This window comes from Phalacrocorax aristotelis, chromosome 8, assembly GCF_949628215.1.
Source record: "Phalacrocorax aristotelis chromosome 8, bGulAri2.1, whole genome shotgun sequence".
NCBI classification, from domain to species: domain Eukaryota; kingdom Metazoa; phylum Chordata; class Aves; order Suliformes; family Phalacrocoracidae; genus Phalacrocorax; species Phalacrocorax aristotelis.
The window spans coordinates 6484878-6512570 of NC_134283.1; the positions used below are offsets into that span (position 1 = coordinate 6484878).

Below are 27693 nucleotides of genomic sequence, written 5' to 3' on the forward strand. Positions count from 1 at the left end.
CTGCAGCAGGCTTTCTGAATGCTTCCACTCCTCCAGCCTGTCACAGCCTTTGTGATGTTCAGCGGAGCCCTCCAGACTCAAGCTGGCAGGATGCCTAACGTTGTCACCCGCCCAGGAGAAGTGCGTTTAAACCGAAAAGCCAACCATTTAGAAAGATGCATTGTTTTTGCCCACCCCCAGATCCGGATCTTTTAAAGCAATTAAAACTTGTTTGTGATCCGAAATAATGTATGTTCATCTCGGGCCTCGGCTGTATAAAGTTCAGCGTTCCCTGGAGTCAGAGATCTGGGCTGGTTTTTCAGAAGAGCTCAGCATGCACCAACTCTTGTTGAGCACAACGGGGGTGCTTTTCAAGATTGAATGCCTTTGAAAATCTGATCATGTCACTTTATTTATTTATGTAGATTTGTGTATGCACAAATGTATACAACATGCCCAGAAACGAGCACGCACACATACATGACAGCTCTAGGGTCTGGATTTTCAAAGGAGCCTAAGAGAATTCACTGAGAGATGGGTGCCTAATTAAAATTCATATCCTTCCTGCCTTTGGCATAACTTAAACCTACAGCTAAATTAATACCAAAACATGACTAAAGGGCAGGAGGATAATTCAGTAAAACCCACAAGAAGCAAGCCAGGCAAATTAGCCTTCCTTTCACCAGCCTTACATTTTCCCACTTCTTATTTTCAGAGATGGAAGGAGGATGACAAATGAATGCCAGATCTCTTTAAAACACTGCCCTTAGGTCGGATGCTTTAGATTGTCTGGGGTCAGGACCTATCTCTACTTACATGTTTATATTTATAGCAAAGGTGTCTGATTTTTGTTGAGACTTCACTGTACTGTTGCACTAGTATATCAAAACTATAGCCAGGGCACGTTTGGGTACTTGTAAAATCATACTGTATGCTGTAAAATCAGAGCAGAAACAGTGCATCTTCCCCCTTCAATATACTGCAAAACAAACAAGTAAACAAACCCCTTGGTTTAGGATTCCCCAGAATCTTGTTCCTTATCTACGTGTACAAAAAGAAAATCCTACATCCTGGAAGATGATTTACCCAAGCAGTTGTTTCTATGACAGTGCACAATGCAGTTGACATTCCAGCCTTGGTCCCAGGAGGGAGGAGGGCACCCGAGTTCAGTGCCTAGGATCTCTGCTTTATCTAATGCATATGCTCTAGACAGCCCACCAGAGTAGAAAATGGAATACATTCATAAGAAAGGCTTTTACACCACCATGAATCTTTTCTGCCCAGGATATATCCTCAACGGGTAGTTTGGAGAAAGTATAGAAGATGATAATTTTTGTTCTCTCAAGACTTCTGTGGGGAGGAAGGGATTTGAACAGCACTCTTTCCTAGACTGGGTGAGAGCCAAGTTAGTTTGTAAACCTAGAACAGAATCGCTTCTCCAGCTGCTGAATTTTAAAAGAAAGTGGCTGCAAATACATTTTGCAAGAGGTGCAATCGTTCTCTTTCTGTTTTCCTTAGAAAAGGCTGAGAGGATTGGGCCTCTAAGGAATGTACAAGAAGATTTTTAATTCATGTGCCCTGCTCAGATTTAGTACGAAACCGGTACCAAATCAGTCCTCCTGAGCTGGTGCTTGGGTATGCAGAATCAGGAGTTGCCGTATGGGGTGATGCACGCGGGTGGGTGCGCGTTTGGTACCTCTGACCAGATGTATATGACCCCTGGAAGGGGGTGAGGGCCTGACTCACAGTTTTGCACTTTCCCTCATGACTTGTACTTGAGTCGTATTTAACCCAGGGCACTGAGCCCTGACGGAGAGCCATTCGAAACCGTTAGGGCCAAATGTTTTCTTCCCTGTTTGTCAGTGTCAATCTGTGCTTTCCTCTGTGTGCTGCTGCTTTATGGAGTTAAAAAGAATGAATGCAAACCACGTTCTTTTCCAGAACTGGTCAGGTTTGCTGCAGTTCTCTCACTTGTGCTCTTGGATGGTACTGACAGTGGAGAATGGACTTTTAATTAAAGGGAAAAAAGGTATTAACAAATACCTTACATCAAAGCAACTGGTCGCTAACTTAACTAGCCTAGGATGCTTGCCCCTGCTAGGCTCCTGGACAAACACACTTCACCACTGTGATCTTAAGAGGCTGAAGTATCTTTCAGACAAGCTCATTCCTTAGACTTAATTAAAACCTAGTTCACTCCTTTATTCAATTTATGAGGCCTAGCCAGTAGGATTAAGCGATTACAGGCAAAAAGCCCCATTTGTGAAACACTCATAAGCTCAAGCTGCTAGACTGCTCAGTTGTACTCCATTAAATTAATAAGGAATGAATAGACTGATCCATTATGAATAAAGCTGTGGGGAGCCTCAGCATTGCCTCAGACTCTCTGCACACTCCTTAGAGAACATTTGTGCAAAATGATTATGTTCATATTCATTCAATTGGAATTCTATAAAAGTGGAATGCATAAATTACTCTAAAGATGGGGAGTTTATCTTAAACATTAACTATGTGTGTGAATTAATAAGACTATTATAAAACCATTAGCATTCAGTGTATTTACCTATGTATGCTGCATACCTAAACTAGATTCAAGAATTGTTCCTAATTGCTATTCTTGTTGTGTGATCAAGCTGTGGTGTATTTTCCCTTGTAGTCATAATATTTATGAATTACAGTTTTTACTGTTAAAACCTCTGAATCCTCCTTTTCCCCACCAGCTTTACATTTGCTCCTGTAATTTTTCAGAATATAGTAAAATGCTGGGCCATTAACATATTGGGAAGTGAAAGATCAACAGATGCTTACAGATGTGTTCAAATAAAACATCGAATAGCACCTGCAAGTACACATGCTGTCAAGCAAACCTTTATCTTTTGTAGAGTATTAGACGAGGAAGGATGGCAGCAACTCCTGGGAGAGTCTCCCCTGAATCTACTGCTGTTCTGCAGGACCCACAGAATCCCAGTTTCGAAATACGGAGGGGTGCAGAATTCATCCACCGGCCTTTGCCATGTTGTGAATATGCACAGTCTGTTTCTTCTGGAAGAACTCCAAGTGACTGCAAGGTAAAAAAAAAAAACCCAAACCCCAAAATGAACACCAAAAATGAAACGAGGGGGTGAGTTGGTGGGAAAAAAAAAAAAGGCAGTTTGTAGAGGACTTGGCAAACAAGGAGTTAAAATCAACTAACACAGGTTAGTTGATGGGGTTATGAAAGCAAGTGCTCAAGCAGTGAGTAGTGGGGGTATGAGAGGGGCTCAGGGCTGAGCTGCCAGGGCATGCACTTTGAGCAGGCGACTTTTCCTCCTGCCCTGCTTCTCCCTTTCTGTCCTTCGACACTTTCTGACAGAGACCGGAGTAGCAGACCCTGTGGGTTAGTGAGTTGATTTGCCAGGGACTGGGCTGAAGCATAAAAGACTGCGTTATTAGGACTGATCCGATGCGATCTCAATGAAATGGCAAGGAGGGGTATCTAGGCATGGTGTTATTTTCGATACAGTTCCTGAGCAGAGTGAGGAAGTTACGTGTTAACATAGGTTAGCTCGCACGTCTGACCTTCATTGTTCCCAGTGGAAACAGTGACAGTCTATTAGTCCTCCACAAGGGATATCACTGTCTCACAGCAGCTCTGAAAATTCCCCCAGGACACTCCTGGAACAACAATAATTCAGCAAGAGTTCACACAACGTTAGAGCTCTGTGAAATGTTTGCAACAAATCTTGCTTGGACGGAGAGGGGGATGTGGTAGGAAGGGGGAGAGGTATGGTTTTGAACTCATCTGTGTTTGAGAGGAGACATTAACCTTTCAGGCAAGTCAGACAAGGTGGGAGTTTTGCAACAGGAAAATCTTGATAATTCTCTTGAAATGAAATAGCCAAATAGATAAAAGAAGGTGGAAATTAGTTTTTTAGCTTAATCTTGCTTCTGGAGTAGAATATCAGCCTCTAAATCGGAATTTTAAAGTGAAAGACAAAGAATTTAAACTAGGAAACTTCTAGGGGCTAAAAGCCAAAGAAACTGATTTTCAGCTGAACTCTTAGGAAATGGAGTGACAGAGTTTTAATACAGCTTATAGAAAGTAGTAGTTGAGTTTGATACAAAAATAATGGTATGCATGGGTAAGTAAATCTGTAGATTTTGGCGCATTGAGTGGCTGTTAAAAAATCTTTTCATGGCTCTACTTTCAGAATACAAGGGTAGGAGTAAAGAAACTCTTAGGTCGGCTACTGGATTTCTTAGACCTGATCTTCTCATCTTTGGTTACACTATCCTTTCCAACACATTTTACCTTTCAATTACTCCCGTACCCTTTGGCCTGTAGCACGCTTGTGTGGTGTGTCCTGGCCTAAAATGGAGCCGAGCCTGTCAGTGCTCACAAAGGGACGAGTGATGTCTTACAGAGTCATCCTGCTCCAGGTGCCCTAGGACTCCAGACTTCAGTAAAAATACAGCATGGGCTACGCTCGGGGTAAACTCTACTTGCTGTTTTGGAGGTCTTTCAACTGGGAGGCGTATCTCAAGACACAGAGTTACTTGATGTTACTAGGGCCCCTGGATGGCTTAATCCAGGCTTGATCGAAAGGATTAATAAATGAATTCTTGACTGAGCCTGCATGTGAAGTCTGTATTGGAGAAAGGCTTATGCTTTGGCCCAACTCCAAGAGAAACTAATCATCATGAACTTCATGCAGATTTACGATTATTCTTTCTATAGAAAGGGTTAGGCCAGCACTCTCTGGCAGTAATGAAAAGCCTGCAGAAAAGGAGAAAGCCAAACATACACAGAACAAACATTGTATATAGGTTTGTTTCCTTGAAATTCCTCCCTTGAATTTTCTACATTTTCACGGAAAACTGATGGGAGAGTACTACCATGTATTAAAGCAGATAGAATCGTTATGCTCATCTCAACACCAGGAGACAGAAATATACAGTCTTATTTTTTCAAGGGAGATGATATCATGAAATAAAGTGATAAGAAAGAAAGTTACCGTGATAGTATGAAATATGTCCACTGGCTGCCTTCAGCACAGTAATCTTTTATGTTCAAACTATTACTCAAAGTATGGATTATTGAAACGCTGTTCTTCTGTGGCACTCTCTTGGGTGATCTATGGAAGCCTATAGAAGTTAGTGAAAAGAATCCTATCATTTCTGGTTGTTCCTTAAAAAAAATGGGAATAAAATAATATATCTATTAAATTTCAGTACACGAATATACATGCGTTGGAAATACAGTATGATAGCAGGGGTTTAAAAAGGTGCTATTTAATAACCAGATTTCTAATAAACTTTTAGAATACGCAGAAAAAACAGAAAACCTGTTGAAACCTGCTCATCCAGGATTTTGGGCTTTCTATTTTTTTATTAAAAGCAGGTTGAAAACAGTTTTGTAATCTATTTCCAACACTGCATTTGCAGATATGCATGGATTTGTTAGGTTATCTCCTACTCATAGGGTTTTGTTAAACGAGTTGTAGAACAGTTATTAAAATGAAAACCACAGCTCTGCCCTTGGTCTTGAGATGATAGCTTTTTGCTTTTTCTTTTTAATGCTAAATTTTTCACATTAAAATGTGATTTTCCTGCCTCTTACCCAAAAAGGACATAGTGGGAGGGACAGAGGTAATACAGGGGCTGTAGAATTCTTTCATTTAATATGGCAACAGACCAGTGGTCTGTAAGATCCCGTATCTATCCCAAAAGAAGATTAAAATCACTTGGCCAGCCAGGCAGTGCGAGATGGCAGCAATTCTTCTGTGATCCTCGCACGTCATTAGTGTATTTCTAGAACCATAGGGACTGTTAATCCTTGTGACTTAAGCTAAATAGTCTAACTACAGATGTTACTACTTTGTACATTCTGCATTATTTGGATCTCATTAATGTGTGACATGGTTTATGAGCTACATGATGTGTGATGTGTGAATGGGTGTACAAGGACAGGGGAGTGCCTCCCACTTGTGGGACTGTGTAAAGGCTGAGTTCATTTTGTGCACATGCAGTAAGGGTGAGCATAAATCTCCTTAACTCTGGAGAGTTAGGAAACTGCTTGCTTCTAGCCTGGCTTTGACTTAGAGGCAAAATGGGGTATGTGATTAAAGCACAGCAACAGCTGATTTTATATCACTGCTGATGGTACTCCAACTTACTGAAAGATGCCTTGGTTCATGCTGGTGTGGCCATTCTGAGGGCACCAGGCAGCCCTTTTCTAGTCCAGAATATCTGCAAGAGTGTTGAATAATAAGCAGTGGAGGGAAAGGTGCTTACTGATTCACAGTGGAGAAGGATGGGCACCTCTCAAGAGGTGCAAGACTGCAGGATGCTCAACCTAGTGTTCAGTGAGATGCTACAGTGATGCATCTGTTAGGAACAAGCACCTCTGTACTGCTCAGGTCCCCTCACCCAAGCATTCATCCCTACACTGACAACTGTGTCAGGTCTTCAGGTCTCAGATGTGTTTGATTAAAAGGTCAAATAGCAATTTAAGCCCTGTTGCTCTGTCATAGACAACAAATACTTCATGGTAGTGTGGGTGATCCCAGCCTGGGTGTCATTTCTCCTTGTCATGAGCTCTCATATCAACTTTTGAAAGACAGATTTGATAAATTATAATAGCAGATACCATGGATAATACCCACATGAGTATATATGTTCCAGGATATCTGGTTTTCCCACGTTGTTCTAATATTTATGGATTTTGTATGGTTGTAACCACTGCTACCACCATGACATGGAAACAGAAGCAGCTGGTGTATGTGGAACTGATAAGTCATTTCCTCCTATACTCAGGATTGGTATTTGACAGCTTGTCATGGAAAATGAAGCCAGGTGATGTTTCTAGTGTTGGGAGATGGAGAGAGAGCTATTTATTCTGTCACCTTCTATAACCTTTTTGGGCAATATGGATCACTTGCATTTCTTAAGATGCTGTGATAATACATTCCTGTTCACCCTCCTCAAAGAGATTCCTTCCTTGTCTCAGTGAAGCAACAGGTAATGATATGGACACACTTATTAGATTTGTCTTTAGATGTTTGCATTCCAGTGTTAACATATCATATAGCTATCTTTCCCCTTGAAAACAAGCAAAACACCAAAGAATAGCACCACCCATGCTTAGCATCACAGGAGTCCCAAGGAGGAAACGTCAGTAATAATAATGTTTACTTTCTTGGATGGGTGCATTTAACTATATCATTAGCCTGGGAAACTATGGGAAGCATAGGGACTCAAACCTAGTGATAGGAACCTCCCTCCTAAATGACAGTCCTCATGAGTGCAGGATAGAGCTGAGATAGAAGAAGAGGTATTTAATGTGCAAGGAGTCAGTAGGATTGTCCCAGGAGCTGGCACCCTTTTTCTTTGTAATGTTCACTGTAGTGCTTGCCGAAATACAAATCAGTGGGGAGAGGGTATTCTTTCCTTCTAAAGTGGGGTTTGAGCGGGTCTTCTAATAAATCAACTACGCTGTTAAAAAATAATTCCCATGAAAGCATAATGCTGCCAAGCTTGAGAAAGCTATCAACTTGACAATAAATGATAGCTATATAACCATCTACGAAGAAGTTCTAAGGTTTTTTGAAGTTTCAATAGGGATAAGTGGCCTGTTGGGTAGTTTTCCATTTCTTGTAATATCTTGCCTTTTTTGATCAATTTGCCCTGTCCTTACATGTTGAATTTTGGCCAGTATCCCTAAAAGACTGCTAGAAACTCAGCACGTACTACAGGTCTGCAAACCAGACAGCCATATAACAATGACTTTCCAGTTTCCATGGCGTCTAGCTCTGACTTCCTGTGGTACCAACAGGATTATGCTGGGTACCTGGCATGTCACGCAGGTCCCAATGTACTGATGTTCTGTTGTCCTGTGGCTGTATTGTGCATTAAGGGATGAAGCTACACTGTCTCTTTTGGTCTGCAAGCATGTAATTCCAATGAGCAGTATCCCCCACAGGGCAATAAACTCTTTAGTAACAATAATGTAGCAACCACAATAATGAAAAAAGTGATTACATTCTACATAAAAATATAAAAGCTCGTTTGATCCTAAGGTCCCCAGTGGCACATTACCTGGACTTTTATTTAAAATATAACATCTCTTACTTACATCTTATTCAGGTCCTTTGTTAACACCAATGTAAAACACCAGTAAAACTGTCATTGGAGGAATTTAATAAGGAGTGGGTATGGCTCAGTGATCCATGCTGCTAATTCTGAGTCCTTCCATGAATCTAACCTAGAAAACTGCAAGATGCTCTGCTTGGGTGTTTCGTTGCTGAACCCCAAGGAATGAAGGCAGATAAGCTGATTCCTTCTTTAAAAGTGGAGCTCTTTCATCTCCTAAAATGGGAATGCCTCTAAAGCCGTAAGTAAGAAATGTGAGAGTCCCTTCTTGTACTTTTACTCGCTCTTCATTCATGATGGTTTCCCTGCAAACCCAGAATAACTCCAGAGATCTAGAATGGCACCAGGGGATTTTCTTCCATGTGTATGTCAGGGGATCTGAGAGCAGAACCTAGCCAAACCCTACTCTGTAATCTACCTTGCTGTACTCCTACGGTATCTCATACTGGGAGGAAACCAACCCTGCTAAGTATTGCATGCCTCCCAGTATAGATAGTATAAACATTACTGAGCCTGTGGGCAGACTTCAAAAGAGTCTGAATTCCAGTGGCAATTTTTTTGTGCTGTCCCTTCTTGTAATCTGTACAGTTGAACAGGAATATATTTGGACTTTTTCCATTTCCTCCTTTTTCTGTCAGTACCACATTATCTCCTTCTGAAGGCTCTGGCCTTCCCATCATGTCACTAAGGAATTAATCCCCTGCACTGTAAGTAAGAACATATGGTAAGCCATTAGTCATCAGTCGGTGCAACAGACACAGTTTTGTTCTAGAAAGTGTGCTGGACAAGATGGTGAATGGAAGGATGGAGTTTTTCATAGGAGTTATATTCTCAAATCAGAGACAGATCTGAAGATTTAGAAAGTGCATTAGCAGGTAAAGTGCATTAGCAAATCCCCCTGTGAGGTTTAGCAAGGGCATTGGGCTGAACTTTGAGGCTGTGATGCAAAATAAGCTTCTACCTCCCTTTTTACGGAAACTTTCTGCATTCTTGGAGGCCAAGGGCCTACCTTCATTTCTGAGTGTGCAAATTGCATCATATCAAATGGAAGCAAACTAATTTAGGTAAAGAAACACATTGCTTCTCATTTTTCCAGTATATGAATGTATTGACAGTCATCCCAGGAGCTGCCTCAAAAATTCATCTATACCTGCCTCTTGCATGACATAGTCCCTCCAGCAGTTGGTGAACACACGGAATATGTCATGTATATTGAAACCCTCTCTAGCCCTGTTCTTCCCCCCATTATTTGATCACATCCACTTCTTGTCTCACTAGAGGTGTATGGTCAATCACAGCTCTAGGGCAAGGACTGCCTCTTTGTTTTGTAGGCATATGGGCACATAATGCAACAGGACCGGTGTTTCTAGGTGTTAACACAAAACATTAAACTATTATGTATAATAGTAATCAAGGCAATAGACTGCCTAAAATGAATGTGGTAAAAGGTGACGCCATTTCAAAATAATATCCACCAAAGGTCTTTTTACCTGAACAGCAGGTGAAATGTCTTTACAAAGAGAGAAGTAGTGTTGCAAAGCGTTCTTGGGTTCTCTTCCATGGAGCTGACTGCAACATCAACTAAGATTTTAAAACACCTTTGTTTTTGAAGTGATGAGCCTTTTAAAAATAATACTGCATGGGCAGCCCTAGTGAATAGGAATTGAGGGAGACATGTGGTACAATGCTTGTTCTCTTACTAGTCATTGACTGAAAATGCTCACGAAAGGAATAAAAAGTACATTTGCCTTGTTAATACCATTTGTATTACATATTCATAAACCATTTTATAAAGCTCCCAAGGAAAAATTCAATTGTACTGAAAGCACATAATGGTAGAGCAGCCATACAGAAAACAGGCAGCATGTTACAGAATTAACTGCACAATGAATGAAATGCTATGTCTATAATAAACCCATTCAGATATAAATTATGGGAGAGTAGATGAAATGTTTGTTAAGCAATAAAGCTTGCAACCGTACATGTGAAATTGAATGGGATTTATCATAAAATATTGTGGAGGATACAGGCTGAATATGTGTTACAAATTGACTGAATTAAAAATAATCCAAGGAAAGCAAGCTTTTGGGAGACCAGAAATTTTAGGAAATGAGTTCATAAGCTGTTTAGCTCTGACCCAAAGTCCCTTGGTGCCAAGAAAAAGAGAGGCAAGAAAATAAGAACAGAATAATTTCTTAGAGGACCACAGTTACGTTGTCTTAATTTTAACCTCCTAAATTTTGTCAAATAATCAGACTCCCTATTGAACAAACAGCATCTCACTGGAGTGGAGGGTAGAGAATTTGGCCCAGCAGTGTTTGGTTAGTATGATTTACAGTGGAAGATTTTTTTTTCCCTGAACTGTTTATCTCAGTAAGTCTGTTGTACTGAGGGCAGGATAGATGATATTTTGGTTGGACCTTAAAGAGATATGTGGTATGTTTTCCCAAAAGACCTTACCAGATATCTCAAGACAAACAACAGAGTTGCTAAAGAACACATTCTGTGGGATCTCATACCAAGTTTGCTGAAGTCCATTTCTCAAAATTACATAGCCTACGTGTTTTTTTGTTACTTGCAAAAATTGAAAATACTTACGGTTTTTAGAACATGATGGAAATATCACACTCATGAACAACAACAAAAAATCACCAAAACCTTAGAATTAGATTTAAAATTCAAATAGATGTTTGTGGGATAGGGGGATAAAAAGTGGGTGGGATAATTTCTAACCACAAATATAATTTGTACCTGTGGAAATGTAGGATAACCTAAGAAAAAGAGAGAAATCAGAACTGCAGAATCTGTGCCTGAGAGGGTTAAGAGCATTGTCCCTTTTCTTAAGCTTAGCTAGATGCTTTTTAGGTCATGTTTCTCCTTTTCAAGCAGTGAATAAAGGCTGTTTCTCAAAGTAGTTAAAAGTATAAAAAGAAGTCTGGAAGCCAAAATACAAAGTGGTGTTTCTGCAGGGGCTTTATGGTGATTGTTCTGATTTACAGATGGATGATCCTGCATGTAGGCTGACGATGAGCATAGCCAGGTACCACAGACGTGGTTGACATGGTCTTTATGTGTCTGCTGACCCTAAGATCCCTATTTCTGTGGGTGTGTTTCACTGTGGTGACATTCTGATAGGGTTTGTCAGGCCGAAGGAGTAAATATGTAGCTTTCCCCTGATTAACACACCTGACTAACCAGTAGATTTCCTTTAATCTCATTGACGGTGTAGCCTAACAGAATCCTTTTTGGTTCGCTTCTGCTTGCTGTTTAATAAATGAAGGGATTTTCCTCCTCAGAGCCACACGTAAAAAGCACTTTGAGTTGTTATCCAGCAGCGTTTTAATTTCAAGAGGTAATGCTGAGCCGTTTTTATGGAATGGGAGCCGCTGGGCCATTACTGCAGAGCTAAATATAAATAAATGAGGAGAAATTAACTCAAGTAGACTCCATTTTCCTTCCCTGCCAAATGGATGTAGTTTCCCATGTATAAGAGATTTTGTGGATTTTTTTTTGTTGTTCCCTTTTTTCACTGGAAAACCCACACTGAGTACAATCATACATCGGCCTCTCGCAGTGTATCAAGAGGGGTTGGTAATGTTACCCTTTTAAGAAACATGGCATGTGCCCAGCACTTTTGGATTGCATTTTATTCGTAGGAATACGGGCTATGAAAACTCTCTTACAGAGGAAGAAAAGCCTGTTAACTTGTCAGCTTGCATCTGAAAGGCCAAGGGTTCAAAGCCGCTCATCAGCGTTGGTTGACATTCCCCCTTAGTGCCTTTGGAAGTATCAAGTTTGCCAGTTATTGACTGCATTGCTGAGTTATCTGTTGTATAAGCACAATTTCCATAAAGGACATAAAGCCGGGGACATGTTCACCATGCGTTTTAAGACACGGTTGATTTGATTTTCTCATTTCTTTTTTTCTCTAAACATATTTCTCTCAAATAGTAAATTGTAACAATATTATTGATTGTGTTCTGCACATAGAGCAATAACATCTATTTGGCTTTTTTTTTTCTTAATTATTTGCTCAGAGGGTGGAAAGCAGTAGCAGAGGTGAAATACCTTTGTCCCCTAGCGAGGAGGGCTTTCCAATCGAGATCAGCAACATGACAATTCAGGATCTGTTAGCACCTTAACAGACCAGGCAGATCCCCTGAACATGAAATCTTTCTCTGCACTTCAGTAAGAAATTCAGGACTTCAAATCTAAACCTTAATATTGAAACACCCATGTTTTTCTTTGATTAACAACTAAATTCCTGCATGATTTGAATAAATCTGGGGGAGAACTCTCTAGGAGCACAAGAATTTTAAAGTCAGTTGAGGGGAAAAACATGCCATATATGTCTGCCCTGGGGAAAGAAAATGCATCAGGTTTTGAAATGCCAAATGCAGGCAATTCAGCAGAAAGTGAATTCTGGGCAGGAACACAGCATTCAGCTGGTAGAACAACAGCAAAGATGTCTCAGTCAGCTCTGTCTTTTTGCTGTGTACTTTATGTTATTGCAAGTGAAGAGGTAATATCACTCAACGAGGCAAATTTAAGTCTTAGATACATGCGCATAATTATCAGTGACCTTTTATTTCTGAGAGAGAATTGATTTTGATGAGAGCCCTACCTCCTGCTCTTAGGGCAGGGTCTTGCCCAATTTGTTTTACATGCTCAACGGTCATTATTTGGATGAACCAATCATGGGGATTGGCTATTATTGATAGATCTGTGAGGAAATATGTCTAAGTTAAGTAAAAAAATAAAAAAAGACATGAAATTAACACGAACATGGTTTTTCCTAATCGGATACATGTTTCAGTAGCTCTTGCTAATGTGGCAAAATCTACCCAGCAGGATGCGATTGATATGAAAGTTTATTAAGAAAAACAGTTCAACAAATACGTTATACACAGGGGGGCATTACTCAGGATAAACTAATCTGGAAAATTTAAAATTATCCTCCAACAAATATTGGCCTATTGCAAGATGTGCAGACCTGAACCAAACCTTCTTCTAAGGTTCATCAAAATGTTACAGTAATTTTTTGCTATTCTGAAGCAGCTCTCATCCTGAGGAACTGCCAGGTTTTCTGACACATCGTAATAGGAGGGCAAAGGACTCTTATGACACATATATAATGCCCACTTAGCAGGTGGGAGAAACAGGGAGTGCTCAAGCTCATGTGTCCCGTAATTTTAGGAGTCATGATTAAAAGCTGAGTCCTGCATCTCTGGAAGAATCTCGGTTGGGCACAGGAGGAGCTCTCAGCTTTCTGACTCATATGGAAGAGTGCTTTGTGTCTTCCTAAATGAAGGTCCAGATCATGGTCTGGATGGTTGACAGTGGTGCGGTGCGTGCCAGAATCTCCCCCTGGCTTTATGAAAAGCGGTAGGTGCTCTGCGCCTACATGTCTCTACTTGTTTACGCAAAAAATCTGGCTCCCAAAATTAGTGAATGCTTTTCAAGAATTTTGTCCAAACAGTTTGCTGCAGTGAGTTAGTAGCAGAAGTATGAATAGAGCCCAGGGCTCCTCACTCCTGGCCCCGTGCACTAACCACCAAGACCGTTTACTTTTCTAGCCAGGGCCAGAGTGAAGATGTGAAAATACCACAGGCAAAATTTGGTTTTTTTCAATTTTTCCACTCAGTTTTGCAGACTCAGGAGGTTTGGTTAGCTCTCCATGTTGAGCAAGAGGATAATATTGGCTTTGCCATGGAGTTTTTCACTCCTAGGTGTATGAAAGATGAATCTTTCATCTTGCTTTCCCCTCTGACCTCTGCTTGAAGGCGAGTGGAGATGTATGTTATTTTTCCTTTGGAGAAACTGGTATAGAAAGAGGGGTGGGCAAGGAGAACTCAGCCAGTTGGGGTACTGGCGTCAACCTCTTGTTGGCAAAGAGGATGGGGAGAACAGGCAGGCCGGGAATAGCAAATGGTCGACAGTCCTGGTCTGTGCTGTTGATTACATCCTCCAGTGATCCAGCCAGGGGATCAGCGGGCCAGTTGTGCCCAGTCATTAAGGAAAGGCACGTCTGTAATTAATGGCAAAGGGCCTGATACAATAAAATGCATGTCTGCCTTCTGCATTGTGAAGCCCGCACAGGGCTGCAAAAGACGCCAAAGAAAATCAATGTTAAGCAGCTTGTATGGATTTGTGCAGACCTATACAGTGCCAAAGTCCAGACATATTTCTCATTGAGCTGAGTCCTCGTATGTTTTATTTATAATTTAATGCTCAAATTTATGAAGGAGATGCATGGCAGAGGGAGAACCCATAACCTTGTCATTTCTTTTCTTAAAGCAGCAGCTACTAGATCGAGAAAAGAATTACGGCCTCCTCCTTCTCTCTGACTCCCCGGCATAAAGTGTAACATGATAGAAATTTTTTTCCCTCTGAGTTTGTTTTCACTGAATCGGCTGTACAGCTGAGTTGCCTGTTGCATATCACACAGCAAGTTTTTATCAAAATTGTGAACTGCCAATCACTTGCTCTAAACTAAATCACCTCAGATGTTATTCATCAAGCATGCCATGTTACATTATAGACGTTCATAACTCAGACACTTAAGGTATGAAAGAAATTAATTGCCTGCATTATTTTCCATAAAAACAAATAAACAGCACTAGGTGCCTCTTAAAGTCAATCAGAGGATTGATTTTAAATCAAATTGTATTTCACCGTACTTCAAGCACTCACCACTAGAAGCTGTAATCTTGGGACTTTAAATATGGATACTGTAATTTCAGCATGGCACATGCTTTAAACATTTGTATTGAAATTTAAACCATTGTCGTAAGAAAATAAAAAGAGTATACATGAACATGTATTAAACATGACAGCAACATTAACAGCCCTGTTTGGAGGGAGGAAGGATTTTAACACAATACATTATTTACGGGTCTCTTTTGTATTGTTCCACCATGATACCAGGATTACATTTTCCCTGAAACTGTGGGTCAGGCTTTTCCCCTTCTGACATCAGCCACATTTGTATTACGAAGCCCAGATGAAACAACAAGGTGCAGGATTTCTGCTGGCGTGCGTTCAACCAGATCAGCACTGCAGAGCGTGCAGAGCTTAATTGAATTGTACTGGAAACCTAAAAGAGAAGAGGCTGCCAGGGAAAGAACACAGGTTCCTGCAATGGAGAAGACCTAATGACAGGAGAACCTCAAAATGTTTTTTTCCATTAAATTGCCAAGAACAGGTAGGAGTCCAAAACTCACACAAGACTCCTGGGTAGGGATCCAAAAGTTGCATATATTTCCATGTTCATTTGAATTACCCAAATGGCCTGGTTCAGCAGAATCTGAGCTGGGAGTCTCAGGGAACGGCTGTCACATGAGATGTCTAGTTAAATTTAGTTAAACAGTTAAATACTACCACTTTTATAAGCAAAAGAAAAGAAACTCCACCTAATCCAAAACATCTCACATTTTCTTTAACAAAAACATTTGTTTCCTCTTTTATCCCCCCTTTTTCGTGCCATAAATCTGTCAGTTGTTTAAAAGATGTGATTGCCCTTATAAATGTATTGAAGATAAGCTAGGTTGTAAAGGATTCAGGTTCATGAACTGTGTTTATACAGTCTATTGTTTAGTACTCATGAATATTTGATTCTTGTCCTTCCTGCACAAATATTCAATCAGATACCATTCAAATTGATAACAGGTGTCTGATCTGGGAAAAAATGGCAATGTTCTTTGACTGGAGATGTGACTGTAATACAACTCAACTTCAGCCATGGAGTACGAAGGAGCGTCACACATTTCAGACAGGACCTGTTGAGAGAGAGAGTTCCTAATTAAAACAGCATACCATGTAATTGTCTGGTAGGTTTTCAGTAAGAAACCATCCCAAAGTGCATTAATTGCGATTTATTTTTTTGTGTCTTTATGTGAAATGGAGAATGCATCATAATTTTTAAAAATTGCATGTTCTGATGAGAGGTTATGTAGAGAGAAGAATACAAATCTCTGTAGTCTGCAATTCCATAGGTCCCTTACATTCCCAGTATTAAAAAACTGACTGTGATTTCCCCCGACCATGTGATGACCAGGAGACATAGAATAATTGCATTATGTGATATATTATTTAAGATCCAGTAAGAAGGTGCCTGTTTCTTAAAGCACAGATGCTTTTCAGATGAGTTTCAACTTTCCACTACTGGAAGCTTCCTGTAAGTCACTTTACATACTGAAGGAAAACAAAATGTGCATAGAAACAGCAGGGAGCAGGACCTGCTAGTGTATCCTTGAACCTCGGAGCAGTGCTCATTTCTTGCTCAGGGAGGTTTGTTGACATGAACAAAGTTATGCCTGATATGGAAGGAGTAGCTGCAGAGTGAATATAGATATATAACTGGAATTTTGCTCCCAGGCACATGAAAATAAGTCTGAGGAGTCAGAGGTCCAATATGTTCAACTAAAGCAAATACAAGTTTAGTCATTGAATGAACCAAGGCAAAAATCAATTCTTAGTTGGCATTAGGAAATACAGAGTATATTCCATGTGTAATTAACTGATATTAATAGGAACTCTTTGGAAGAGCCATTGAGCAAATATGTAAATAGTTTTTATTTTTTTATGTTGTTGTTATGATGAAAATCTTCCTGTGGGAGGCCTCAGCCTTCTGAAGGGCATGGAAGAGCAGGGAAGTAGTGCATCAGTGCTCATGTGTTTTGCATGAAGGACCCAAAGCACTGTGCTGTGAAGAAGCAAAGTGCTTCAGTTCATTCTCGTTGCTACCCAATGCGTGGGTTTCCTTGCTGCGTTCTACAAGGGTATTTTTAAAGTTACTGTTTTGTCTTTGTTGTGCCTCTTCCCCCAGACCCTCCCACCCCCTGAGTTTAATGCTTAAAGAAGGAAAATTGGAAGCTCTGAAAATTATTTTCTCCTGGTTGCCAGTGAAGACAGTTTTTCATATTTCTTTATTTACAGCACTTTATATTTTCATCAATATGGCTCTGTAGGTGTAGGAAAGAAGTTCTATTTTATAGCATTCATGCCCATTCAGTCTTTGACCATACACATTTGACTACTGACATGGAAAGCTAATGGTGTTTACAGGTGGGATATGCTCAGACCACAAGCATTAGATCAATGAATGGTCAGTCACGTGAGGATAAGGATTTTTTATAGTCTTGTTGGATTTATACATTTGAGCTAGGCAGCTGTTCACACTGAATAGTTCTCCCACATCCTTCAGCTCACTAGCTCTCACGTATCTCCAAAAAATTAATTCAGCCGTGGAGCGTTAACTCTCATTGTTTATTTGCATCTTAATTATGGCTGGCAATTCTTGAATGGTATCAAGTACCCTCCCCCACATCTCTCTCAAACCTTCAGATCCATCTGACAACCCTCCATCCACTTGTTCCATCCAGTTCCCCAACACACAAAGTTGCAGCTTTCTGCGTGAAGTGGGGAGAGGGGGTGAGGTGCTGCATCTGCTATACGAGCTGCCAAAACCAAGGTATATTGCAGAGAGCTTTGCTCTTGTTGATTGAAAAGCCCTTTTTGGGTTGCTTGTTTGGGTAAAGTGTTTCTGCTCTAGAATGGCATAAATTGTAAAAGTTCTCTTTCTTTTCTCTTTTGAATGCGAAGCAACTGTCTGTTTCTGAAGGTTCAAACAAATGCTTTAGTTATACTCTGTCTGCTCAGCACTCCAGTGCACAAAACCTGGTATTTTTAGGGAGTGCAGACCCTGAAGCCAGTAGCACACTAAAACGTTCAATCTTCCATAAATATTACCCTTCCCCTGACCTTCCTTCATTTTCCATGCTGGATTCCACTTTTAAATCTATTCATTTTGAATAGGCAGCAAAATCCTTCCCTGGAATAGACAACACAGATACACCTTGCCAGCTGTAGCAGTTCGTAATGTATATATTATTGAAATATTGGCAGTGGTCTCTGAAACCACAAACAGAATTAGTTGTACCCAGAGAAACATACTTTCTTTCAGAGGCTTGAGTAGCCAACAATTACTAAAAATATCCTCCTCCTTTCTATAATTTCAGAAGATAACATAGTATTTAGTGCACAAGTGACATAACACATGAATCAGCTCTCCATAAAGCCTTCTTTTTCCCATGGTATGTTAAAAATATTCAGATGGGGCAGCACACAGAGACAGCAATTTCTTTCTGTTCGTTATTAGGAGCATTTAATTCTTGCTAAAAGTTTCAAGTTGCCTGCCTTCCACTATTAAAGTTTCTCTTCAGCTAAGCACAAACGTGAAACCTATCCTGCAACCACTTTACTCGCATGCGTAACCATAAGCACAGCAGTAACTGCGGTGACGTTTCTAACCCACTGCTAGAAACACAGCAGGGAAGTGGTGGCAAGGCTGGGACTAGATCCCTGGCTCTGCTTCTCAGCACTCTCTCCTATTCCCTGGGCCACCGAAGGAGGGAGGGCTGTGTTGACTGAGGTGTGTTCCTAGTGTCCTTCCCATGGTGCCCGAGGGGGGCTGCCGGTCGGTGGCACTGTGGGAGGAGTGTGGAGAAGGGTAATTCCATTGCAACTCGGAAAATGGCATTTGCATTATTTTTTTCTTGTGGTCTATGCACTTCCCATCAGGAGTGGGCCATGGCTTGTAAATTGTTGCCTGGATCAGTGTGCTTAAAACTTTGAGGACTCTGAAGAGTTGTGATACATTCTAGGTTTTGAGTGTTTATCAAGTTATTTATAAGTGATATAAATTTGCAATAACTGAATGATAGTATGGATGATATGCTGTGCATCCTAGGAAGAGCCTGGCTGGGAAACTGGTGGAAGAGACCTGTTGGATAGAAGAAAGCATCTTGGATTGCTGCAGTAATGAGCCTAAAACCCAAAAGTCAAAGCTTTCTGAGATCTGGACTCTGCTGGTATTCCTTGGCTTGGAATTCTTCCTTTTTGTTGCTGATAAGCGAGGATATGGTGGCGTGTTCCTTGCGCTTCTTTGGTGAGATATCACTTTATAGGAAAACCAACCTAATAACCAGCAGCTGCTGGAAGGAGTGGCTCTGCTTCTCCATCCCTCAGTATCACTGCCCTCTCCAATCCCTTGAAGGTGCACGCTCTGGTATCGTAGAGAACTCTTTTTCCCTCCCATATGTACTTTTCTGACAATTTAACTCGATGAATTTGCTCATGCTTTACTTGGATGTGCAGAGCCAGGAAGCAGAGACATATATGACCAAGTATGCAGGGCACTGCCTTACCTATAATGGGAAACTTCACCTATAGATTTGCTTGGAGTTGGAAGTTTGGCTGCTTCTGGATATTCAAACTGATTTTGTAGCTGTTTAATTCTCTAGGAAGGCTCTAGTCCATCAATCTATTAGAAATAAAATAGCAGCGTGGATTTCTATTCAGCAAATGCTAAATGTTATTCTGAGAATTTCAGAGGGTGGGGGAAGCCCCAAAGCATGGGAGAAGTGTAAATGTTGTACCTACCTTTTTAAAAGGAGAAAAAGAAGGGATCAGAAATTCATAAATCGGTCAGCCCAATAGCTATTCCTGGAAATACACTGGAAGAAATCTTAAATAAAAATTATTTCTAACTATTCAGATGATAAGAAGGTTGTAAAAGATAGCATAAGAGTGAAGAGATTTGTTCCAAATCCATCTGATTTCTTTCTCTGACAGAATAATTGGCCTGGGGAAAGGGGGAAGATGTTGCTGAATTATCCTGATTTCAGGTTTTGTTTTTGTCTCAAATAATGTCCTTGTGAAAAATCAGGAGAAAGAAAATTCCAGGAGAGAGTGCACAGCTGAAGAACTGCATTGGGCACCATATTTTACATATCAAGAAGGCATATTAAATTGAGTGGAGTGTGACAGGAAAATCTGAGATTTACAGAACATGACCTATGAAGAAAAGTTGTGGGAACTGATAAACCAACAGAGAAATCATCGTGATAGTCTTTCCAATATGAGAAAGTTACTCAAAGGCTGGTGCTTATTGTTCTCTCTCCACTTGAGGGAATTCAAAAGAAACCAATTTAATTTTCAGCCAAGATGCATTAGGGTGACTGGGAGGAAAACTTTCTAACCGCAAGGGGAATTGAGTAATGATGCAGACTTCATCAGAGGCTTTCCAGAACAGGGTAGACAGATGTTAAGGGGGGGTCTGGCACCACTAATGATTCAAAGGCTGGGGAGGTCCTATCCAGGCCTGTGTTATTACCTGTGAAGAGCGACCCAAGAGGAAAGAGTAAAAGCTACTGCCAAGAGACTGTGAAAGGACAGTGGGTTTATCAGATGGTGATAAATAGCTGTTTCTTAGAGATGGGGATGATATTACTTTCTAAAAAAAATTAAGTTCTTTCATCGTGAATTGATGGTGATGTATACATTTTAATTTATCTAGAAAAACACAATGTAAAATGTTAAAAAGGCATAGCATACTAGTGATAGTCTATCACAGACTCTGTTTATATATTGTAATACCAGCCCTAACTTCTTACTTTAAACATCAGTTACATTGTGATCTAATAAAAGATTAGGGTTTTTTAAAGTAACTTTTACTAGACTCACATACAGTTTTAGCTCACATACAAATTTTTGTAGGCCTCCCGAGAACTTATAATAACAGGACAGGAGAGAATGATGCAGAATTAATTTTAATTTGCTTGTCTTGGAATGCCCTTTGCTGTTTATATTACAAATTTCAATATACATCTCAGAGGATCAGAGCAAGTATAAATATCTATGCCAATTTAAAAATGTACCATTTTTAGAACCCGTCATATATTTTCTGGTAAGTCATGCTATTCATCATCTTCTAAGGACCATTTTTCTTAGAAAAATGTAAAAATAGATATACAGCCAATGTACAGGATTAAGCCCAAAGTGCTCGATTTTAACTGTACCTCGCTTTTCTACAGCACTTGGCTTTCAAATTGAAAATCAGAATGCTTTCACATTAGAATGAGTTTCACAAAGTTCCAAAGAAGGTGATAGTTATTATTGGTTTTATGCCTACTATTTCATAACATCATTCTCCAGAGAAAATGCTGGTGTTAAGACTATTACCCACCTTGCTCCTGAAACCCAAACTGAAAATCTGGTTATGTGTCTAAGGTCACTTAGAAGTTTTTTCTCTTTCTTCCCCTGCCTACTTACCTTCCGTCACTTTTTAGTACTGATAGAGAGAAATACAAAAACAGCAGAGGCTGCTCTCTAAGCTCCGTTTTCATTGAAAGCCAACGGGCATAAGTTAATTCCTTTTTGCCATGCCTCTGCCATCCACGTTCCACGTTTTGAGAAGTGAGCATCCTCCACCCACGTTTGTATACATATGTGTGTATTGTGCCAATGCTTGTGGAGGGAGTACCATTTCAAACACATGTTTAGATGTCCAGTATTCCTAGCATATGGAAATGATGTATCTACTCAGATTTAGGATACTAGAGCTGTAAAGCACACCTTGTCTTTTGGACAGACAGGGTAGAGGCACAGCAGACAACACTGCCGCTCTCACCCCCGCCTCCCCCCTACCAACGGTAGAATGACCTTAGTATTGTCATTTTTGGTGCACAGAGATTTTAACAGTTCTTGATCACTCTCAATGAGTCTTTAGGTATTCTCAGAATCATACCCAGACACGTGTACTGAGGAATTACTCAGCTGTAGGATATTACTTCGGTGTGCTGTCACTTGGCTGTTCTCATTTCCACTTGCGCATCGGCAGTGACCTGTCTGCAGTCTCAGCTGAGCTGACTTTAAAAGTTCTATCAATAACAATAAGCAGAGGCACATGAAAAGAAGTATAAATTATTTGTAATGGTGGAGCTCAGAAGTGCTGAACTTTTAGCTCATTTACTTAAACAGTGAAATATTGCCACTTTTGCAAGCCAAAATTAAAGGAAACCTCACCTGATCCAAAACATCTCACATTTTCTTTAATAAAAGCATTTGCTTCCTTTTTTATCCCCCCTTTTTTTGTGTGCCTTAAAGGTCATCATATGTGTGTCTGTTGAGATCCTCAGCAGCCAAAATGTATTAGAGCTGCCACTAAGTGAATTAAATTGACCAGAAACGTGTCTAAAATGGCTGCCAGGCCACTCCCGCTGGGTTATTTTATGCTATGCCACAGCTTTTAAACAGTTAAGAAAACCAATTAGCATCAAGCAAGCATACAATACCATTTTGTTCTGTAATTCTACCTGACACTTTTTTATTTCCCATTTCATTCTCATCTTTCTTCATAATTGGATACAAAAATACTAAGCTGTAACTACTTGTGCGAAGAAAGATGAGAGGCAGACCCTGAACAGGTCAGCATGTGCATTAGAAGCTGTGCATTGTGAAAATCCAAGATCAGTTGGAAAGTGATGATTCAACCAATAAGATACAGTATGATATATGTAACGAACTGGGAAGCTGGAAAGAGCTGAGTTGTGTGACTTAACTGCTCTAATAGACACTGTGTTTTACAGACCGATGCTCGAACATCTGTATCGGGTAGTTTCTGTTGAGGAAACAGCAGTAACCATAAAATACTCAGCAATATCCTATATATAACAGTGATGGTTTGAGGACAAGGACACCAGGTTATGTATTTAATTCTTTTGCTTTACTGAGAACTCGAACAACAACAAAAAGCAGGCGGACAAGCGACTGATGTAATGTCTCCTTTGACACAGATTGCATTCCAGCATTTTTAATAACTCATTTTCCCAAGGGTGGGATGATGGGGGTGCTTTAAATATTCCCTGATTTTTTTTAAAAGAGACATGCTCCCAAATTTCTGGTAGTCTCAGGCACTTCTTGTAAACGGTCCCCAAGCCCCTGAGGAATTCAGCTTGCGAGTAGGTGCTGGCGAGCCGAAGGGCAGCCATTGTCAACGTTACTTGTCTTCTGACGACAATCTGGAAATGAGCAGATGCTGCTGATTTCACAGGGACGACTGAGTGGTGGAAAAGGGGCGGAGGAGCACCCATCTTCCCCACTTTCAGCTTTTCCAGCATGCTGTAGACAACATAATTAGGGTGCGTAGCCTGTCCATTGCACAACTAGTTCTTTGGCACTGAACCCCTGGCTTATTTCTCACTAGTGTGAAAGTGAAAAACCCTGGATGGTTTCTGTGGGCGCTGCCACTCCAATAGCCTACATATTTTTCACTTCTTAGATAAGTTGTCTTCAGCAATATTTTTTTCTTATGTGGGGAAAGGGCAGGAAGGAAGAAGGTCTGATTTGCTTGTCTATTGCACTTCGAAATCCTCAAGGCACATGGCTGAAGGCACTTGTCTATGGGCATTGTTTCCCCAATACACTTTGCTGTAAGTAATGTCTTCCTAGGAAATGAAGTGTTGTTGTATGAAATTCTATTGTTGTGGCTCATTCCTGCAGTGTATAACTGGTGGATTTCTGATTTTTCAAGGAAGGAAAAGTCTTTCCTTATTTCTCATAGAAAAAAGATATCCAACATTCTGTTTACAAATACTGAAGATTAAAAGGAGTGTTTTTTACCTTGGCCAAACATAAAGGGAGCATTTGATAAATTCATATTATGTCCTTATACTTCTTTAACAAAATGCTTCAACTATTTTTGGTTCCCATTTCTGCAGTTTTACTTCTGCTTCAGTAACTTGCACTGCACTGTAAGGGGAAGAACCTTGTCCTTTCCCTGACTTTGTTAATATCAGAGTTATTAAATCTGCACAGCCTACACAGCTCTACAATCAAAATTATATACATAATCATTAACAAAAAAAAAAAAAGATTACATAGTTGCAAGTTTACTGTCTGTCTTGTGGGAGAGTGGGGCTTGAAAACTGAACAACTCCCATAGCCTTCTGTACGGCAGTCGCTTTCTGCTGCGCCTGAAGAAGCAAAAAGTGTATGTAACTCTCCTGCTAGAGATTCCCTGAATGGCAAAACTCACATTTCTTCATTACAGTGATACCAGCAGCTGCATCTAGATTACAGACTGGGTGTGCTGCATGCCACAGACCTGGTCTTCTCCTTGGCCAAACCAGGAGTTCAACCCACTTCTCATCCCACCCGGGCGTGCGCGTTTCTTTCTAATGAGAGGCCAACGGCAGCGGGATGGGCTCAGCCAGGACTCGCTGTGGCGGGGATGGTGGAAGGGTGAGCACACGGAGAGCACAGCAGGGTGTTGCTCCTGCTCACCCCTCCCGTGGGCTCACTGAGGCATCGTTGTAGCCGGTAGTATTCAGGAATGGAAGTCGACAAGGAATTTGTTATCCTGAGAAAATAAACCTGTGTCTTATCACTGAAATTAAGAGTCTAAGTTCCACCATGTTCCTTCGGTTGCCACTTGGCAAATAGGTACTATGTTTGGTATCACAAAGTGTATTTATTTTGGCAAAAGAGCTACTCAGAAAGATTTAGCAGAATTAGAAGCATTTGAGTTGAATCATGGAGATTTTGCACCCTCTCCCCCTTGGTTGTATGGCACTTAGGGATGTCTTTCTGCATTTTCCATGACATCGATCTTGATGTCGCTCTTGCTTCCTGGCTTGCAAGTATCTCTGGATCATTTCTGCTTTATTTAGAGTGCCGAGTTTGTTCCTTCCCATCCATCCCTTCACCTCTGCCAGGGAGCTTCATGAGACTGAAGGAGGATATGCTTTCCCACCATCAGTGTGGAAACTGGTTTATCCCAAATCCATCTTTGCCTTTTCACAAACCTCTCTTCTAGGGTTGAAAGGAACATCCAAATGGTATGTCTGCTCTTTGGGTGATAAGATTTCCTTCTTTATCTTTTCTTGCATTTTGAACTGTCTAAACAAATTAAAATGAATTAAAGATAATAAAAATAGACAATAACTTCTGACCTACATCCAGATAATCTGACTCTGCAATTGCTCATATACTTTTGGAGGTGATTTGCTGCTTCTAGGATTTCTTTGACTCCTTAGCCAGTCGTGTAATAAAGGGAGGGACAGACTGACATAGTCGTAGCCACAGTTCAAAGTCAGTGTAATTAGTGTTATTTCGTATGCAGCTTTTAACTTGAAGGACTTGAAGGGTAGAGTCACATTTTAACCAAAGTACACAGGTATGTCCTTAACTCAAGTGTACAAAGTCAGGAGGCAGCTAGCAGAGTTAAGGTTAAGAATGTCCTGCAGTATTCTTCTGAACTGGGGAGCGCTCTTTTTGTCTCATAATATAATATTTTGCACAGCCCAAACATGTAGGTCAAGAGGCCAGAAAATTAACACAAGCTGTAACACTCTTGTAAAGGGGATGTGGGTGAAAACAAAACCTAAAACCATTCATACGTTTTAAACGGTTTCCCATCCCTCCATTCATACAATGATACAGAACAGCTGGTCATGAAACCTGGCTGCATATTTGTTAAATGGGAACATATTACTAAATCAAATTTGTTGACCAATTTTCAAGTATGTGGCCTTGAGATATTAAAAAAAAAAAAAAAAAAAAGGAAAAGGTTTGCATTGCCTAAAGAGGAGGGGGTAAAAGGCCCGTGGTAAGAACATTTCATGCTGGTGGGTTTTGGCAGGGGGGGAGGGAATCTAATCGCTAACTTTCGTGTGAGTACCCTGCTAGAACCTCAGGGAATTTTATATAGTGCATGTTGTCAGTATTTTAATCATCCACAGCTGTCAAAACTCTTGTAACCCGCCTCTTCTATTTAAAATGTGTCTTCTAGGCATAAAATAATTAAAGGTGCAGGACCATAAGGTAGGCTCAGAGCCGCTGCAATGTGACAAAACTCCACATATGAAAGGCATTATTTCAGGAAGTTTTAAATATAAATTTTGTTTTGTCAGAAGGCTGCAGGGCACACATTTTCTATACTGTCAAGCTTGATAGTAACAATATTTATATTTCAAATAAAAAGATTAAATTGCAGTCTTATGTGTTTCTGGTTTTCACATAGTTTTTACCAGTGTATCATAGTGTTCCATATCAGTGTGTCATCGAAACTTTTTTTTTTGCTGACACCAGTTTTGCTTTATTGTAATATTAAGTCTTGTACTGTCAGTTCCTGAATTGAAATAATGAGGGCAGACAGTAGTTTAGTTGACTAGCCTACATCTTCCCTTTCCTCACCCCCACTAAATAAACCTGAAAACAACACAAAATAAAAATGAATTCATTCAAGAAGGCAATTGTAAAGATGGAGACTTGGAGGCTGTTCGTATAAAATGTCTTTGTGTGTGCATGTGCACGTGTGCACTTGTGCGTGCCTGTGCAGCCGCTGTTTTTGCTGTGTGTCATCCCACAGTTCAAGACCTCACCTTGCAAATTCTTGTTCCTGTGCCTCCCAAAATGCATGTGTACTTTGCAAAAGGATTAAAGCTTAGTGTGAGAATACAGATGGAAGAGGAGAGGGCAGCGTAATTTATGAATATTTCGATCTTCCCTATTTGTTTGTTTTTAATATTAAAAGAGCTAACCCAAAGAATGAGTGCCTTGGTCGTTTTGAGCTGTCTGGTTGGCAAGCCTTTTGTGCCACTGCTTGTTAGCTGTTATTTGTGAACTTTCTGTTAAAGCCCATAGGCTCTTCGCTCTTCATTGTTTGGAGCTTTGCAGTCCCATGAGTTGAGTCCCGGGGTTGGGTTGGTGTCATCTGTGCAGCATCAGGGCTTGACAGAACAATGGGGAGAAACATGAAGAGGTTCTGACTGAGGCTCATGTTGGAACTGCCAGTCGGAGCCACTTACCCTGCCAGCTGGGGCTGGGTTTGCTCCTTTTGGGTTGAAATGTGAACATTTCATCACAACCCTTTTGTGGCAGTTTGGAACTGGCAAAGGCTTCCTTTGCAAATTCTCCTAGTTTTAACCTCTGCATGATGGTGAGGATTTTACCCCCAGTGTCAGATGGTGCTGGCTGATGCGTAACAACTTCTCTGACCATGATGCATTTGATGAATGCGTCAGAAAAGCAACTCAAAATTTGGGTGTTACAGAAACTACTCCAGAATTGCTATCGGCTTAGGTATGACATGGACTTGGTTCTTCTCTCTGTGTTGCTGCTCAGTGGAGCTTCTTTCTGTCACTTTAAGCCTTTGGTCTGTCATTTGGCCAGTCATGATTTTGCAATAATGAAAATAGAAGTAAACAGCACTAATGTTCATGTGTGTGATGGACAGTGAGGAGGCTGTGTTGCTAAGGAAACTTGTGAGGAACTGAATGCAAGAAGTACATTTCCATGAAACTTCTCATGCAGGAAGTATTTACTTCTTTTAAATTTACAACTGTGGCCAGCTTAATATAATTTACTGGTTTTTATAACAGGAAAAGTAAACTACATGCCCCAGATCTGTGAGCTAATAAGTGGCAGATCTGACCACGTAATTCTCATGAACATCCTTGCGACTACTCCGTTCTCTCCCTGATTTATGCCATAACATGAACTCTGAAACTGTCTAGAGAATAACTTGGTACTAGGATCCCTGTAGAAACCTGTGAATATGTAAAAACTATTCAAAGTTATTTGAAAACAGAAGAGTTTTGAGTTTTGGGGTTTTTTTTTAATTGCTATGGTATACCTCAGTAAATACATTTTGTTTCATTCCATAACCAGACCAGAACTTCCTAGTTCATTGTAGAAACTGGTTAGAAATCTTTGCAGATCATGTAAAGTACATGAGGACAA

The 27693-nt window shown here is 40.5% G+C and overlaps 1 long non-coding RNA gene across 1 annotated transcript in view; it reads left to right on the forward strand.

Annotated features, from left to right (window-relative positions):
* LOC142060939 (uncharacterized) overlaps positions 1 to 27693 on the forward strand; it is a 223327-nt gene that overhangs the window by 20581 nt on the left and 175053 nt on the right. The window contains exon 2 of the long non-coding RNA XR_012661984.1: positions 2862 to 3047. This is a non-coding gene — a long non-coding RNA (uncharacterized LOC142060939). The remainder of the gene's footprint in view (positions 1 to 2861; positions 3048 to 27693) is intronic.